General features: G+C 46.8%; 1 protein-coding gene across 3 annotated transcripts in view; it reads right to left on the bottom strand.

Moving 5' to 3' along the window:
• The window catches only part of LOC141162670 (uncharacterized), a 381745-nt gene that overhangs the window by 337194 nt on the left and 25722 nt on the right, over positions 1-18829 (bottom strand). The gene's annotated exons all lie outside the window — the stretch shown is intronic.

Genomic DNA, 18829 nt, shown 5'->3' with positions numbered 1-18829 from the left:
AGACGTATTAATAACTGCCCATCTCGCCAGTCACTACCATCACACCGGATGTATTAATAACCGCACATCTCACCAGTCACCACCATCACACCGAACGTATTAATAACCGCACATCTCACCAGTCACCACCATCACACCGAACGTATTAATAACCGCACATCTCACCAGTCACCACCATCACACCAGACGTATTAATAACTGCCCATCTCGCCAGTCACTACCATCACACCGGATGTATTAATAACCGCACATCTCACCAGTCACCACCATCACACCGGACGTATTAATAACCGCACATCTCACCAGTCACCACCATCACACCGAACGTATTAATAACCGCACATCTCACCAGTCACCACCATCACACCGAACGTATTAATAACCGCCCATCTCGCCAGTCACCACCATCACACCGGATGTATTAATAACTGCACATCTCGCCAGTCACTACCATCACACCGGATGTATTAATAACTGCACATCTCGCCAGTCACCACCATCACACCGAACGTATTAATAACCGCACATCTCACCGGTCACCACCATCACACCGAACGTATTAATAACCGCCCATCTCGCCAGTCACTACCATCACACCGGATGTATTAATAACTGCACATCTCGCCAGTCACTACCATCACACCGGATGTATTAATAACTGCACATCTCACCGGTCACCACCATCACACCGAACGTATTAATAACCGCACATCTCACAATCACTACCATCACACCGGACGTATTAATAACTGTAAATCTCACCAGTCACCACCATCACACTGGACGTATTAATAACCGCACATCTCACCGGTCACCACCATCACACCAGACGTATTAATAACTGTATATCTCACCAGTCACCACCATCACACTGGACGTATTAATAACCGCACATCTCACCAGTCACCACCATCACACCGGACGTATTAATAACCGCACATCTCATTAGTCACCACCATCACACCGGACGTATTAATAACCGCACATCTCATTAGTCACTACCATCACACTGGACAAATTAATAAAAGCACATCTCAACAGTCACCACCATCACACCGGACGTATTAATATCTGTGCATCTCACCAGTCACCACCATCACACCGGACGTATTAATAACCGCACATCTCACCAGTCACTACCATCACACCGGACATATTAAAAACCGCACATCTCACCGGTCACCACCATCACGCCGAATGTAGTAATAACCGCACATCTCACCGGTCACTACCATCACAGCGGATGTATTAATAACTTTACATCTCACCAGTCACCACCATCACACCGGACGTATTAATAACCGCACATCACACCAGTCACCACCATGAAACCGGACGTATTAATAACCGCATATCTCACCGGTCACCACCATCACACCGAACGTAGTAATAACCGCACATCTCACCAGTCACTACCATCACACTGGACGTATTAATAACCGCACATCTCACCAGTCACCACCATCACACCGGATGTATTAATAACTGCACATCTCACCGGTCACCACCATCACACCGAACGTATTAATAACCGCACATCTCACCAGTCACTACCATCACACCGGACATATTAATAACCACACATCTCACCAGTCACCACCATCACACCAGACGTATTAATAACCGCACATCTCACCAGTCACCACCATCACACCGGACATATTAATAACCGCACATCTCACCAGTCACCACCATCACACCGGACGTATTAATAACCACACATCTCATCAGTCACCACCATCACACCGGACGTATTAATAACTGCCCATCTCACCGGTCACCACCATCACACTGGACGTATTAATAACCGCATATCTCATTAGTCACCACCATCACACCGGACGTATTAATAACCGCACATCTCATTAGTCACTACCATCACACTGGACAAATTAATAAAAGCACATCTCAACAGTCACCACCATCACACCGGACGTATTAATATCTGTGCATCTCACCAGTCACCACCATCACACCGGACGTATTAATAACCGCACATCTCACCAGTCACCACCATCACACCGGACGTATTAATAACCGCACATCTCATTAGTCACCACCATCACACCGGACGTATTAATAACCGCACATCTCACCAGTCACCACCATCACACCGGACGTATTAATAACCGCACATCTCATTAGTCACCACCATCACACCGGACGTATTAATAACCGCACATCTCATTAGTCACTACCATCACACTGGACAAATTAATAAAAGCACATCTCAACAGTCACCACCATCACACCGGACGTATTAATATCTGTGCATCTCACCAGTCACCACCATCACACCGGACGTATTAATAACCGCACATCTCACCAGTCACTACCATCACACCGGACATATTAAAAACCGCACATCTCACCGGTCACCACCATCACACCGAACGTAGTAATAACCGCACATCTCACCGGTCACTACCATCACAGCGGATGTATTAATAACTTTACATCTCACCAGTCACCACCATCACACCGGACGTATTAATAACCGCACATCACACCAGTCACCACCATGAAACCGGACGTATTAATAACCGCATATCTCACCGGTCACCACCATCACACCGAACGTAGTAATAACCGCACATCTCACCAGTCACTACCATCACACTGGACGTATTAATAACCGCACATCTCACCAGTCACCACCATCACACCGGATGTATTAATAACTGCACATCTCACCGGTCACCACCATCACACCGAACGTATTAATAACCGCACATCTCACCAGTCACTACCATCACACCGGACATATTAATAACCACACATCTCACCAGTCACCACCATCACACCAGACGTATTAATAACCGCACATCTCACCGGTCACCACCATCACACCGGACATATTAATAACCGCACATCTCACCAGTCACCACCATCACACCGTACGTATTAATAACCGCACATCTCACCAGTCACCACCATCACACTGGACGTATTAATAACCTCACATCTCACCAGTCACCACCATCACACCGGACGTATTAATAACCGCACATCTCACCAGTCACCACCATCACACCAGACGTATTAATAACCGCACATCTCACCGGTCACCACCATCACACCGGACATATTAATAACCGCACATCTCACCAGTCACCACCATCACACCGGACGTATTAATAACCGCACATCTCATCAGTCACCACCATCACACCGGACGTATTAATAACTGCCCATCTCACCGGTCACCACCATCACACTGGACGTATTAATAACCGCACATCTCACCGGTCACCACCATCACACCGGACGTATTAATAACCGCACATCTCACCAGTCTCCACCATCACATTCGATGTATTAATATCCGCACATCTCACCAGTCACCACCATCACACCGGACGTATTAATATCCGCACATCTCACCAGTCACCACCATCACACCGAACGTATTAATAACCGCACATCTCACCAGTCACCACCATCACACCAGACGTATTAATAACTGCACATCTCACCAGTCACCGCCATCACACCGGACGTATTAATAACCGCACATCTCGCCAGTCACCACCATCACACTGGACGTATTAATAACCGCACATCTCGCCAGTCACCACCATCACACCGCATGTATTAATAACTAGAGATGAGCGGTGTTCGACTAGAACTGTTCGCCAATCTCAAATTCGAGCTGTTTTGGGCGGTGTTCGAGTTGTTCGACGAACCCGAACGATTTGCAAAAAATTCGGCTGTTCGAGGTTATGTTCGATAACTGTTCGTGCCCCAAAAGCGTGTCCTGCATGTCTGGCGCTATTTAGAGCACCAATAATGCAGGGATTGTCTGCCACTCACTGTAATGCCACAGCCATGTTGGTTGTGGCATTAGAGTGATTGCCCAAATCGATGGGAACAGTGCCAACAGTGAAACATGAAAAGCCGGCAATTCATCAGCGGATACACCGGTACCCGACAATTTAGAACCGAAAGAATAGAGCTTCACACATAGATTAGATAGATAGAAACATGTCAGTCACATATATATGAAGTACAGTGACAGTGTTGGTTACTGTACTTGTCATTTAGTATTAAAATAAAGGATTTATTATTAAAAAAATTGGCGTGGGGTTCCCCTTAATTTTAGGCTCTAGCGGAGGTTAAGCAGACGGCTGGGGCAGATGTTTGAAGCCTGGGAAGGGGGTAATACCCACGGAGCTTCCCAGGCTACTAATATCAGCCCCCAGCTGAATACATAGCCTTTACTAGCTATTAAAATGGGGGACCCCCCCTTAAAAATGACGTGGGGTCCCCCCTAATTTAATAGCTAGCAAAGGCTAGGCAGACAGCTGGGGGCTGATATTAATAGCCCAGGAAGGGAGCCATGAATATTGGCCCCCTCCCAGGCTAGAAACACCAGCCGTCAGCCGCCCCAGAAATGGCGCATTCATAGGATGCGCCAATTCTGGCACTTAGCCTCGCTCTTCCACGCTGCCCTGGTGCGGTGGCAGGGGGTAATAGTGGTGGGGTTGATGTCAGCTTATAATGCCAGATGACATCAAGCCCAGGTTAGTAATGGAGAGGCGTCTATAAGACACCCCCATTACTAACCCCATAGTCAAAGTTAAAAGAAAACACAAACACCCAGAATAAAGTCCTTTAATTGAAATAAAGACACAATCCTTTATTGTTCTAAATTAAACCATACTTACCATCACGCCCATTCCAGCTGAAGCCAACGATCTCCTGCAATAAAAGAAAAATAATAAAGCAACATCATCCTTACCTTTCCATGGTTCCCATGACAGCTTCAGCTCTGCTACATCGAGATGACAGGCTGGACCGCAGCAGAACGCTGCCATCCAGCCTGTCATCCCGCAGACACTGAGAAGCGCAGGCTTGCTTGCGCTCCACAGTGTCTCTCTGTGAGGGCATCCAGATGAGCCGAGTTAATGTCCAATGAACTCGGCTCACCTCATGCACGTCACTGACAGCGTGGGAAAATTCTCCTGCACTCAGCGCTTCAGCGTGGGAGAATTCTCACACTGAAGCGCTGAGTGCAGGAGAATTCTCCCACGCTGTCAGTGACGTGCAGGAGGTGAGCTGAGTTCATTGGACATGAGCTCACCTTATGCACGTCACTGACAGCGTGGGAGAATTCTCCTGCACTCAGCGCTTCAGCGTGAGAATTTTCCCACGCTGTCAGTGACGTGCATGAGGTGCGCCGAGTTCATTGGACATGACCTCGTCTCATCTTTATGCCGTCACAGCGAGACACTGAGGAGCGCAAGCAAGCCTGCGCTTCTCAGTGTCTGCGGGATGACAGGCTGGATGGCAGCGTTCTGCTGCGGTCCAGCCTGTCATCTCGATGTAGCAGAGCTGAAGCTGTCGTGGGAACCATGGAAAGGTAAGGATGAGGTTGCTTTACTATTTTTCTTTTATTGCAGGAGATCGTTGGCTTCAGCTGGAATGGGCGTGATGGTAAGTATGGTTTAATTTAGAACAATAAAGAATTGTGTGTTTATTTCAATTAAAGGACTTTATTCTGGGTGTTTGTGTTTTCTTTTAACTTTGACTATGGGGTTAGTAATGGGGGTGTCTTATAGACGCCTCTCCATTACTAACCTGGGCTTGATGTCAGCTGGCATTATAAGCTGACATCAACCCCAGCCCTATTACCCCCTGCCACCGCACCAGGGCAGCGTGGAAGAGCGAGGCCAAGTGCCAGAATTGGCGCATCCTATGAATGCGCCATTTCTGGGGCGGCTGACGGCTGGTGTTTCTAGCCTGGGAGGGGGCCAATATTCATGGCTCCCTTCCTGGGCTATTAATATCAGCCCCCAGCTGTCTGCCTAGCCTTTGCTAGCTATTAAATTAGGGGGGACCCCACGTCATTTTTTTGGGGGGGTCCCCCATTTTAATAGCTAGTAAAGGCTATGTATTCAGCTGGGGGCTGATATTAGTAGCCTGGGAAGCTCCGTGGGTATTACCCCCTTCCCAGGCTTCAAACATCTGCCCCAGCTGTCTGCTTAACCTCCGCTAGAGACTAAAATTAAGGGGAACCCCACGCCAATTTTTTTAATAATAAATCCTTTATTTTAATACTAAATGACAAGTACAGTAACCAACACTGTCACTGTACTTCATATATATGTGACTGACATGTTTCTATCTATCTAATCTATGTGTGATGCTCTATCTTTCTGTTATAAATTGTCGGGTACAGATGCTGAATTGCCGGCCGGCTTTTTTAAAGAGACAGTGCATGAAAACAGTATTATATTTTTTAATAAATCCTTTACACTAAATGACAAGTACAGTAAGCAACACTGTCACTGTACTTCATATATATGTGACTGACATGTTTCTATCTATCTAATCTATGTGTGAGGCTCTATTCCTTCTTGTCTAAATTGTCGGGTACCGGTGTATGCCGCTGCTGAATTGCCGGCCGGCTTTTTTAAAGAAAGCGTCTTCTGAGCAGTTTGTCAGCTTTTGGACACCTTTGAAGGTGTTTTCTATGTGTTTCTATGTGTTTTTGTTTGCCTGCCATTGGTTTTAACGGTGTTCGACGGTGTTCTAAGGTGTTCGACGAACAGTTCGACGAACAGTTCCTCGAACATCCCGGTGTTCGACGAACCGAACCGAACCCGAACACTACGGGGGTGGCTCAACACTAGTAATAACCGCACATCTCGCCAGTCACTACCATCACACCGGATGTATTAATAACCGCACATCTCGCCAGTCACCACCATCACACTGGACGTATTAATAACCGCACATCTCACCGGTCACCACCATCACACCGGACGTATTAATAACTGCACATCTCACCAGTCACCACCATCACACTGGACGTATTAATAACTGCACATCTCACCAGTCACCACCATCACACCGGACGTATTAATAACCGCACATCTCACCAGTCACCACCATCACACTGGACGTATTAATAACCGCACATCTCACCGGTCACCACCATCACACCGGACGTATTAATAACTGCACATCTCACCAGTCACCACCATCACACTGGACGTATTAATAACTGCACATCTCACCAGTCACCACCATCACACTGGACGTATTAATAACTGCACATCTCACCAGTCACCACCATCACACCGGATGTATTAATAACCGCACATCTCGCCAGTCACCACCATCACACTGGACGTATTAATAACCGCACATCTCACCGGTCACCACCATCACACTGGACGTATTAATAACCGCACATCTCACCAGTCACCACCATCACACCGAACGTAGTAATAACCGCACATCTCGCCAGTCACCACCATCACACCGGATGTATTAATAACTGCACATCTCACCGGTCACCACCATCGCACCGAACGTATTAATAACCACACATCTCACAATCACTACCATCACACCGGACGTATTAATAACTGTATATCTCACCAGTCACCACCATCACACCGGACGTATTAATAACCGCACATCTCACCGGTCACCACCAACACACCGGACATATTAATAACTGCACATCTCACCAGTCACCACCATCACACCGGACGTATTAATAACCGCACATCTCACCGGTCACCACCATCACACCGGACGTATTAATAACCGCACATCTCACCGGTCACCACCATCACACAGGACGTATTAATAACCGCACATCTCACCAGTCACCACCATCACACCGGATGTATTAATAACTGCACATCTCACCAGTCACCACCATCACACCGGACGTATTAATAACTTTACATCTCACCAGTCACCACCATCACACCGGACGTATTAATAACCGCACATCACACCAGTGACCACCATCACACCGGACGTATTAATAACTGCACATCTCACCGGTCACCACCATCACACCGGACGTATTAATAACCGCATATCTCACCGGTCACTACCATCACACCGAACGTATTAATAACCGCACATCTCACCAGTCACTACCATCACACTGGACATATTAATAACCACACATCTCACCAGTCACCACCATCACACTGGACGTATTAATAACCGCACATCTCACCGGTCACCACCATCACACCGGATGTATTAATAACTGCACATCTCACCGGTCACCACCATCACACCGAACGTATTAATAACCGCACATCTCACCAGTCACTACCATCACACCGGACATATTAATAACCACACATCTCACCAGTCACCACCATCACACCAGACGTATTAATAACCGCACATCTCACCAGTCACCACCATCACACCGGATGTATTAATAACCACACATCTCACCGGTCACCACCATCACACTGGACATATTAATAACCGCACATCTCACCAGTCACCACCATCACACTGGACATATTAATAACCGCACATCTCACCGGTCACCACCATCACACTGGACGTATTAATAACCGCACATCTCACCAGTCATCACCATCACACCGGACGTATTAATAACCGCACATCTCACCGGTCACCACCATCACACCGGACGTATTAATAACCGCACATCTCACCAGTCACCACCATCACACCGGATATATTAATAACCGCACATCTCACCAGTCACCACCATCACACTGGACATATTAATAACCGCACATCTCACCGGTCACCACCATCACACCGAACGTAGTAATAACCGTACATCTCACCAGTCACTACCATCACACCGGATGTATTAATAACTGCACATCTCACCAGTCACCACTATCACACCGGACGTATTAATAACCGCACATCTCACCAGTCACCACCATCATACCGGACGTATTAATAACCGCCCATCTCACCGGTCACAACCATCACACCGAACGTATTAATAACCGCATATCTCACCAGTCACTACCATCACACCGGATGTATTAATAACCGCACATCTCACCAGTCACCACCACCACACCGGACGTATTAATAACCACACATCTCACAATCACTACCATCACACCGGACGTATTAATAACTGTATATCTCACCAGTCACCACCATCACACTGGACGTATTAATAACCGCACATCTCACCGGTCACCACCATCACACCAGACGTATTAATAACCACACATCTCACAATCACTACCATCACACCGGACGTATTAATAACTGTATATCTCACCAGTCACCACCATCACACCGGACGTATTAATAACCGCACATCTCACCGGTCACCACCAACACACCGGACATATTAATAACTGCACATCTCACCAGTCACCACCATCATACCGGACGTATTAATAACCGCACATCTCACCGGTCACCACCATCACACCGGACGTATTAATAACCGCACATCTCACCGGTCACCACCATCACACAGGACGTATTAATAACCGCACATCTCACCAGTCACCACCATCACACCGGATGTATTAATAACTGCACATCTCACCAGTCACCACCATCACACCGGACGTATTAATAACTTTACATCTCACCAGTCACCACCATCACACCGGACGTATTAATAACCGCACATCACACCAGTGACCACCATCACACCGGACGTATTAATAACTGCACATCTCACCGGTCACCACCATCACACCGGACGTATTAATAACCGCATATCTCACCGGTCACTACCATCACACCGAACGTATTAATAACCGCACATCTCACCAGTCACTACCATCACACTGGACATATTAATAACCGCACATCTCACCAGTCACCACCATCACACTGGACGTATTAATAACCGCACATCTCACCGGTCACCACCATCACACCGGATGTATTAATAACTGCACATCTCACCGGTCACCACCATCACACCGAACGTATTAATAACCGCACATCTCACCAGTCACTACCATCACACCGGACATATTAATAACCACACATCTCACCAGTCACCACCATCACACCAGACGTATTAATAACCGCACATCTCACCAGTCACCACCATCACACCGGATGTATTAATAACCACACATCTCACCGGTCACCACCATCACACTGGACATATTAATAACCGCACATCTCACCAGTCACCACCATCACACTGGACATATTAATAACCGCACATCTCACCGGTCACCACCATCACACTGGACGTATTAATAACCGCACATCTCACCAGTCATCACCATCACACCGGACGTATTAATAACCGCACATCTCACCGGTCACCACCATCACACCGGACGTATTAATAACCGCACATCTCACCAGTCACCACCATCACACCGGATATATTAATAACCGCACATCTCACCAGTCACCACCATCACACTGGACATATTAATAACCGCACATCTCACCGGTCACCACCATCACACCGAACGTAGTAATAACCGTACATCTCACCAGTCACTACCATCACACCGGATGTATTAATAACTGCACATCTCACCAGTCACCACTATCACACCGGACGTATTAATAACCGCACATCTCACCAGTCACCACCATCATACCGGACGTATTAATAACCGCCCATCTCACCGGTCACAACCATCACACCGAACGTATTAATAACCGCATATCTCACCAGTCACTACCATCACACCGGATGTATTAATAACCGCACATCTCACCAGTCACCACCACCACACCGGACGTATTAATAACCGCACATCTCACCAGTCACTACCATCACACCGGACGTATTAATAACCACACATCTCACCGGTCACCACCATCACACCGAACGTAGTAATAACCGCAATTCTCACCAGTCACTACCATCACACCGGATGTATTAATAACTGCACATCTCACCGGTCACTACCATCACACCGAAAGTATTAATAACCGCACATCTCACCAGTCACTACCATCACACCGGACGTATTAATAACCGCACATCTCACCAGTCATCACCATCACACCGGACATATTAATAACCACACATCTCACCAGTCACCACCATCACACTGGACATATTAATAACCGCACATCTCACCAGTCACCACCATCACACCGGATGTATTAATAACTGCACATCTCACCAGTCACCACCATCACACCGGACGTATTAATAACCGCACATCTCACCGGTCATCACCATCACACCGGACATATTAATAACCGCACATTTCAACAGTCACTACCATCACACCGGACGTATTAATAACCGCACATCTCACCGGTCACCACCATCACACCGGACATATTAATAACCGCACATCTCACCAGTCACTACCATCACACCGGACGTATTAATAACCGCACATTTCAACAGTCACCACCATCACACTGGACGTATTAATAACCGCACATCTCACCAGTCACCACCATCACACCGGACATATTAATAACCGCACATTTCAACAGTCACTACCATCACACCGGACATATTAATAACCGCACATCTCACCAGTCACTACCATCACACTGGACATATTAATAACTGCACATCTCACCAGTCACCACCATCACACTGGTCATATTAATAACTGCACATCTCACCAGTCACCACCATCACACTGGACATACTAATAACCACACATCTCACCAGTCATCACCATCACACCGGACATACTAATAACCGCACATCTCACCAGTCATCACCATCACACCGGACGTATTAATAACCGCACATCTCACAATCACTACCATCACACCGGACGTATTAATAACCACACATCTCACCGGTCACCACCATCACACCGGACGTATTAATAACCACACATCTCACCGGTCACCACCATCACACCGGATGTATTAATAACCGCACATCTCACCAGTCACCACCATCACACCGGACGTATTAATAACCGCACATCTCGCCAGTCACCACCATCACACCGGACGTATTAATAACCGCACATCTCACCGGTCACCACCATCACACCGGATATATTAATAACCGCACATCTCACCAGTCACCACCATCACACCGGATATATTAATAACCGCACATCTCACCAGTCACAACCATCACACTGGACGTATTAATAACTGCACATCTCACCGGTCACAACCATCACACCGGACGTATTAATAACTGCACATCTCACCGGTCACCACCATCACACCGGACGTATTAATAACTGCACATCTCACCGGTCACAACCATCACACCGGACGTATTAATAACTGCACATCTCACCGGTCACCACCATCACACCGGACGTATTAATAACCGCACATCTCACCAGTCACCACGATCACACCGGACGTATTAATAACCGCACATCTCACCAGTCACCACCATCACACCGAACGTAGTAATAACCGCACATCTCACTAGTCACCACCATCACACGGGAAGTATTAATAACTGTACATCTCACCGGTCACCACCATCACACTGGACGTATTAATAACCGCACATCTCACCAGTCACCACCATCACACCGGACGTATTAATAACCGCACATCTCACCGGTCACCACCATCACACTGGACGTATTAATAACCGCACATCTCATCGGTCATAACCATCACATTGGAAGTATTAATAACCGCACATCTCACCAGTCACCACCATCACACCGGACGTATTAATAACCGCACATCTCACCGGTCACCACCATCACACCGGACGTATTAATAACCGCACATCTCACCAGTCACCACCATCACACCGGACGTATTAATAACCGCACATCTCACCGGTCACCACCATCACACTGGACGTATTAATAACCGCACATCTCACCAGTCACCACCATCACACCGGACGTATTAATAACCGCACATCTCACTAGTCACCACCATCACACCGGATGTATTAATAACCGCACCTCTCACCGGTCACCACCATCACATCGCATTAATAACCGCAACTGCAACTGCTCAACAGCAAAGGTTTTAGGTTTCAACTTGCCTAAATTGAGCTTTTGAACCTTGTCTTTAGGGCTGCACCTAATATGAGACCTAAGGCTTCATCCCTCAGTGTGCGGCAGGACAGAGCTCCTGGCCACTCCGCTTCTCTGCTGGCCGCTTCCCTCCTCTGCTGGCTGTTACCTTCCTGTCCTCTCTTATTAGCCTCCATTCTGCTCCTGTTGTGTACAGCTCAGCAGTACGGATGTGGAGGAGGCATCGCAGGATGGTGTCAGCAGGGACGGTACCCGGCTGTGAGCAGGAGAGCCTGAGGAAGCTGCTGGCTTTACACTTCTGCTTCCCCATTTGGATATCCTTCATAAAAGTGCCTGTGTTTTTTTCTTACATTAGCGTACAGTGGAGAAAATAAGTGTTTGATTCTCTGCCGATTTTGCAAGTTTTCCCACCTACAAAGAATGGAGAGGTCTATAATTTTTATCCTAGGTCACTTCACCTGTGAGAGACAGAATCTAAAAATAAAATCCAGAAAATCACATTGTATGATTTATACTAATGATGAGCGTGCGTGATTGTCTAACATTTTTGCCGAGCATCCTCAGGTGCTTTCCGAGTGTCTTCGGCGTGCTCGTATATTAAGTTTGAGTCCCTGCGTCAGCATGATTTATGACTGTTAGTCAGCCTCAACACATGTGAGGATTCACTAACAAACAGGCAATCCCTGCATGTGTTGAGGCTGACCAACAGCCATAAGTCATGCAGACGCAGGGACTCAACCTTAATATATGAGTACACCGAAGATACTCGGAATGCACCTGACCATGCTCGGCGAAAAGGTTAAACCAGCACACTCGCTCAACATTAATTTATACATAATTAATTTGCATTTTATTGTATGAAATAAGTATTTGATATAATAGAAAAACGGAACTTAATATTTGGTCCAGAAACCTTTGTTATAATTACAGAGGTCAGACGTTTCCTGTAGATCTTGACCAGGTTTGCACACACTGCGGCAGGGATTTTGGCCCCCTCCTCCATACAGATCTTCTCCAGATCTTTCATGTTTTGGGGCTGTCGCTGGGGAACATTGAGTTTCAGCTCCCTCCAAAGATCTTCTATTGGTTTAAGGTCTGGAGATTGGCTAGGCCACTCCAGGACCCTGAGATGCTTCTTAGGGAGCCATTCCTTAGTTGCCCTGGCTGTGTTTCAGGTCATTGTCATGCTGGAAGACCCAACCACGATCCATCTTCAATGCTCTTACTGAGGGAAGAAGGTTGTTGGTCAAAATCTTGCGATACATGACTCAAACCATCCTCCCTTCAATACGGTGCAGTTGTCATGTCCCCTTTGCAGAAAAGCAAAAAATGTTTTCTCCAGCGGTGCTCCAGGTGCTGAACGTATGTGGAGCGAATCCAATCTGGCCAAAGTCTTCATCCATTATAAGTTTATGCTTACAACATACAACTCCACCCTTCACCTCTCCAAACAAACCTACTTCAACACCCTCATCACCTCACTTTCCAAAAATCCTAAATGCCTCTTTGACACTTTTCATTCCCTCCTCCATCCAAGACTGAAAGCCCCGACCACCGACCTCAGCGCTGACGATCTGGCTAATTATGTCAAAGAAAAAATTAACCATATCAGACAGGAAATCTTCTCCCAATCCCCTAATCCCATGCATGGTCCTCCCTCTCCCATTGCATCTAGCTCACTCTCTGTCTTTGAACCAGTCACGGAAGAAGAAGTGATCCTTGCATCTTCTCGCCCTACTACTGATTCATTCTCTTCTGGACTATTGCAACTCTCTACTTATTGGGCTCCCTCTTACTAAACTTTCCCCTCTCCAATCCGTCCTGAATGCAGCAGCCAGGGTCATATTCCTCCCCAACCGCTACACCGATGCCTCTTCCCTGTGCCAGTCATTGCACTGGTTACCCATCTGCTACAGAATGCAACATAAATTCATCACCCTTACCCACAAAGCGCTCCATGCTTCAGCACCGCCCTATATCTCATCTCTCGTCTCAGTCTACCACCCTACCCGTGCCTTCCGTTCTGCTAATGACCTAAGATTAACATCCTCAATAATCCGAATCTCCCACTCCTATCTTCAAAACTTTTCACATGCTGTGCCAATTCTTTGGAACACACTACCCACGACTCTTCGCTTAACCCCCAATACTCACAGTATTAAGCGTGCCCTAAAAACACATTTCTTCAGACTGGCCTATCGCCCCACCTCCCTTATCTAACTAACCTTTATTTTTCTGCCTATACAAAATTTTCTTTCAAACCAGGTCCCGCATGCCATCTGTTCACTCACCCCCACGTACTTAATAGACTTATGTATCTGTACTTGTTCACATACTGGTTGGTGACGGGTTCATTTAGCATTAATTGATTACCCTTTTATATTACATTGATGGTTGACTGTACAATACAAGCAATTGTTACCATCCACCTTTTGTGTCTCCGCTATTTCCTCATAGATTGTAAGCTTGCGAGCAGGGTCCTCACTCCTCCTGGTATCTGATTTATGTGATTATTGTTATTCTGTAATGTCTTTTATTATCTGTACAAGTTCCCTCTAAAATGTAAAGTGCTGTGGAATATGTTATAGAAATAAAAATTATTACTATTATTATTAAAAGCACCCCCAAAGTTGATGTTTCCCCACCATGCTTCACGGTTGGGACAGTGTTCATGGGGTTGTACTCATCCTTCTTCCTTCAAACACGGCGAGTGGAGTTGATTGCAAAAAGTTCTATTTTGATCTTATCTGACCACTTGACCTTCTCCCATGTCTCCTCTGGATCATCCAGATGGTCACTGGGGAACTTCAGATGGCCTAGACTTGTGCCGGTGTGAGCAGGGGGACCATGCGCGTCCTGCAGGATTTTAATCCATGACGGCATAGTGGGTTACTAACGGTAATGCTTGATATTGTGGTCCCAGCTCTCTTCAGGCCATTGACCAGGTCCTCCCGTGTAGTTCTGGGCTGATTCTTGGCCTTTCTCTGAATCATCCTTACCCGACCAGGTGAGATCTTGCATGGAGCCCCAGACCGAGGAAGATTGACGGTCATCTTGTATTTCTTCCATTTTTTAATAATTGTGCCAACAGATGTTGCCTTCACAGCAAGCTGCTTGCCTATTGTCCTGTAGCCCATCCCAGACTTGTGCAGGTCTACAATTTTGTCCCTGGTGTCCTTAGACAGCTCTTTGGTCTTGGCCATGGTGGAGAGGTTGGAGTGTGATTGATTGATGGAGTGTGATTGATTGAGTGTGTGGACAGGTGTCTTTTATACAGGTAACAAGTTCAAACAGGTGCAGGTAATACAGGTAATGAGTGCAGAGTAGGAGGGCTTCTTACAGAAAAACTAACATGTCTGTGAGAGGCAGAATTCTTGCTGGTTGGTCGGTGATCAAATATTTATTTCATGCAATAAAATGCAAATTAATTATATAAAAATCATACAATGTGATTTTCTGGATTTTGTATTTAGATTTTGTCTCTCACAGGTGAAGTGACCCACGATAAAGATTACAGACCTCTCCATTTTGTGTAGGTGGGAAAACTTTCGAAATCATCAGTATATCAAATCCTTCTCCCCCCTGTATGTGTGATGTGAATATACTTGTATATATCTTTTCATGTGCAGCTTGTGTCCTATATACATAGCCTTATTGTAGGTATATCAGGAATCAATTTGTTTGAGGTGAATTCTAGAATATCCGAAAAAAATTCAATTTCTTGTCATTTAAAATATTGCAGAGAAAATCCAGTAAAATGTCATCACTTTAGTGAATTATAGAGGGTCAGGAACCGGGAAAAGCAAATAATACTCACGGTACTTACATTAGTATCATCGCTCCAGGGCTGCAATAAAAATGAGAAACCACCGGAGCGCTGCTTTACAGTGCTGCAAATACTGCAAATCACTGGGAGTCCATCATCCATGGTCTACAGGAGACTCTCCAGCTCCTCATCACACATAGACATTGTTATCCTCACAATCCTCCATCATCCATGGTCTACAGGAGACTCTCCAGCTCCTCATCACACATAGACATTGCTCTCCTCCTCACAATCCTCCATCATCCATGGTCTACAGGAATGACTCTCCAGCTCCTCATCACACATAGACATTGGTCTCCTCACAATCCTCCATCATCCATGGTCTACAGGAATGACTCTCCAGCTCCTCATCACACATAGACATCGCTCTCCTCACAATCCTCCATCTCTTACCCAGTCTGGAGTGGAGATACTGCAGCTCCTCATCACACATAGACATTGCTCTCCTCCTCACAATCCTCCATCTCTTACCCAGTCTGGAGTGGAGATACTTCAGCTCCTCATCACACATAGACATTGCTCTCCTCCTCACCATCCTCCATCTCTTACCCAGTCTGGAGTGGAGATACTTCAGCTCCTCATCACACATAGACATCGCTCTCCTGCTCACCATCCTCCATCTCTTACCCAGTCTGGAGTGGAGATACTTCAGCTCCTCATCACACATAGACATCGCTCTCCTCCTCCCAATCCTCCATCTCTTACCCAGTCTGGAGTGGAGATACTTCAGCTCCTCATCACACATAGACATCGCTGTCCTCCTCACCATCCTCCATCTCTTACCCAGTCTGGAGTGGAGTGGAGATACTCCAGCTCCTCATCACACATAGACATTGCTCTCCTCCTCACAATCCTCTATCTCTTACCCAGTCTGGAGTGGAGATACTTCAGCTCCTCATCACACATAGACATCACTCTCCTCCTCACCATCCTCCATCTCTTACCCAGTCTGGAGTGGAGATACTTCAGCTCCTCATCACACATAGACATTGCTCTCCTCACAATCCTCCATCTCTTACTCAGTCTGGAGTAGACATACTGCAGCTCCTCATCATACATAGACATCGCTCTCCTCCTCACAATCCTCCATCTCTTACCCAGTCTGGAGTGGAGATACTTCAGCTCCTCATCACACATAGACATTGCTCTCCTCCTCACAATCCTCCATCTCTTACCCAGTCTGGAGTGGAGATACTCCAGCTCCTCATCATACATAGACATTGCTCTCCTCCTCACAAGCTTCCATCTCTTACCCAGTCTGGAGTGGAGATACTTCAGCACCTCATCACACATAGACATTGCTCTCCTCCTCACCATCCTCCATCTCTTACCCAGTCTGGAGTGGAGATACTCCAGCTCCTCATCACACATAGACATTGCTCTCCTCCTCACCATCCTCCATCTCTTACCCAGTCTGGAGTGGAGATACTTCAGCTCCTCATCACACATAGACATTGCTCTCCTCCTCACAATCCTCCATCTCTTACCCAGTCTGGAGTGGAGATACTTCAGCTCCTCATCACACATAGACATCGCTGTCCTCCTCACCATCCTCCATCTCTTACCCAGTCTGGAGTGGAGTGGAGATACTTCAGCTCCTCATCACACATAGACATTGCTCTCCTCCTCACAATCCTCCATCTCTTACCCAGTCTGGAGTGGAGATACTTCAGCTCCTCATCACACATAGACATCGCTGTCCTCCTCACCATCCTCCATCTCTTACCCAGTCTGGAGTGGAGATACTTCAGCTCCTCATCACACATAGACATCGCTCTCCTCCTCACCATCCTCCATCTCTTACCCAGTCTGGAGTGGAGTGGAGATACTCCAGCTCCTCATCACACATAGACATCGCTCTCCTCCTCACCATCCTCCATCTCTTACCCAGTCTGGAGTGGAGTGGAGATACTCCAGCTCCTCATCACACATAGACATTGCTCTCCTCCTCACAATCCTCCATCTCTTACCCAGTCTGGAGTGGAGATACTGCAGCTTCTCATCATACAGAGACATTGCTCTCCTCCTCACAATCCTCCATCTCTTACCCAGTCTGGAGTGGAGATACTGCAGCTCCTCATCATACATAGACATCGCTCTCCTCGCAATCCTCCATCTCTTACCCAGTCTGGAGTGGAGATACTTCAGCTCCTCATCACACATAGACATCGCTCTCCTCCTCACAATCCTCCATCTCTTACCCAGTCTGGAGTGGAGATACTCCAGCTCCTCATCACACATAGACATCGCTCTCCTCCTCACAATCCTCCATCTCTTACCCAGTCTGGAGTGGAGATACTGCAGC

The sequence above is a fragment of the Phyllobates terribilis genome, unplaced genomic scaffold (assembly GCF_046119375.1).
Source record: "Phyllobates terribilis strain yellow unplaced genomic scaffold, ASM4611937v1 Scaffold_9__5_contigs__length_417890890, whole genome shotgun sequence".
Lineage (NCBI taxonomy): Eukaryota > Metazoa > Chordata > Amphibia > Anura > Dendrobatidae > Phyllobates > Phyllobates terribilis.
The sequence above is the reverse complement of the archived record's forward strand: the minus strand, read 5'-3'. Positions and strand labels throughout refer to the sequence as shown.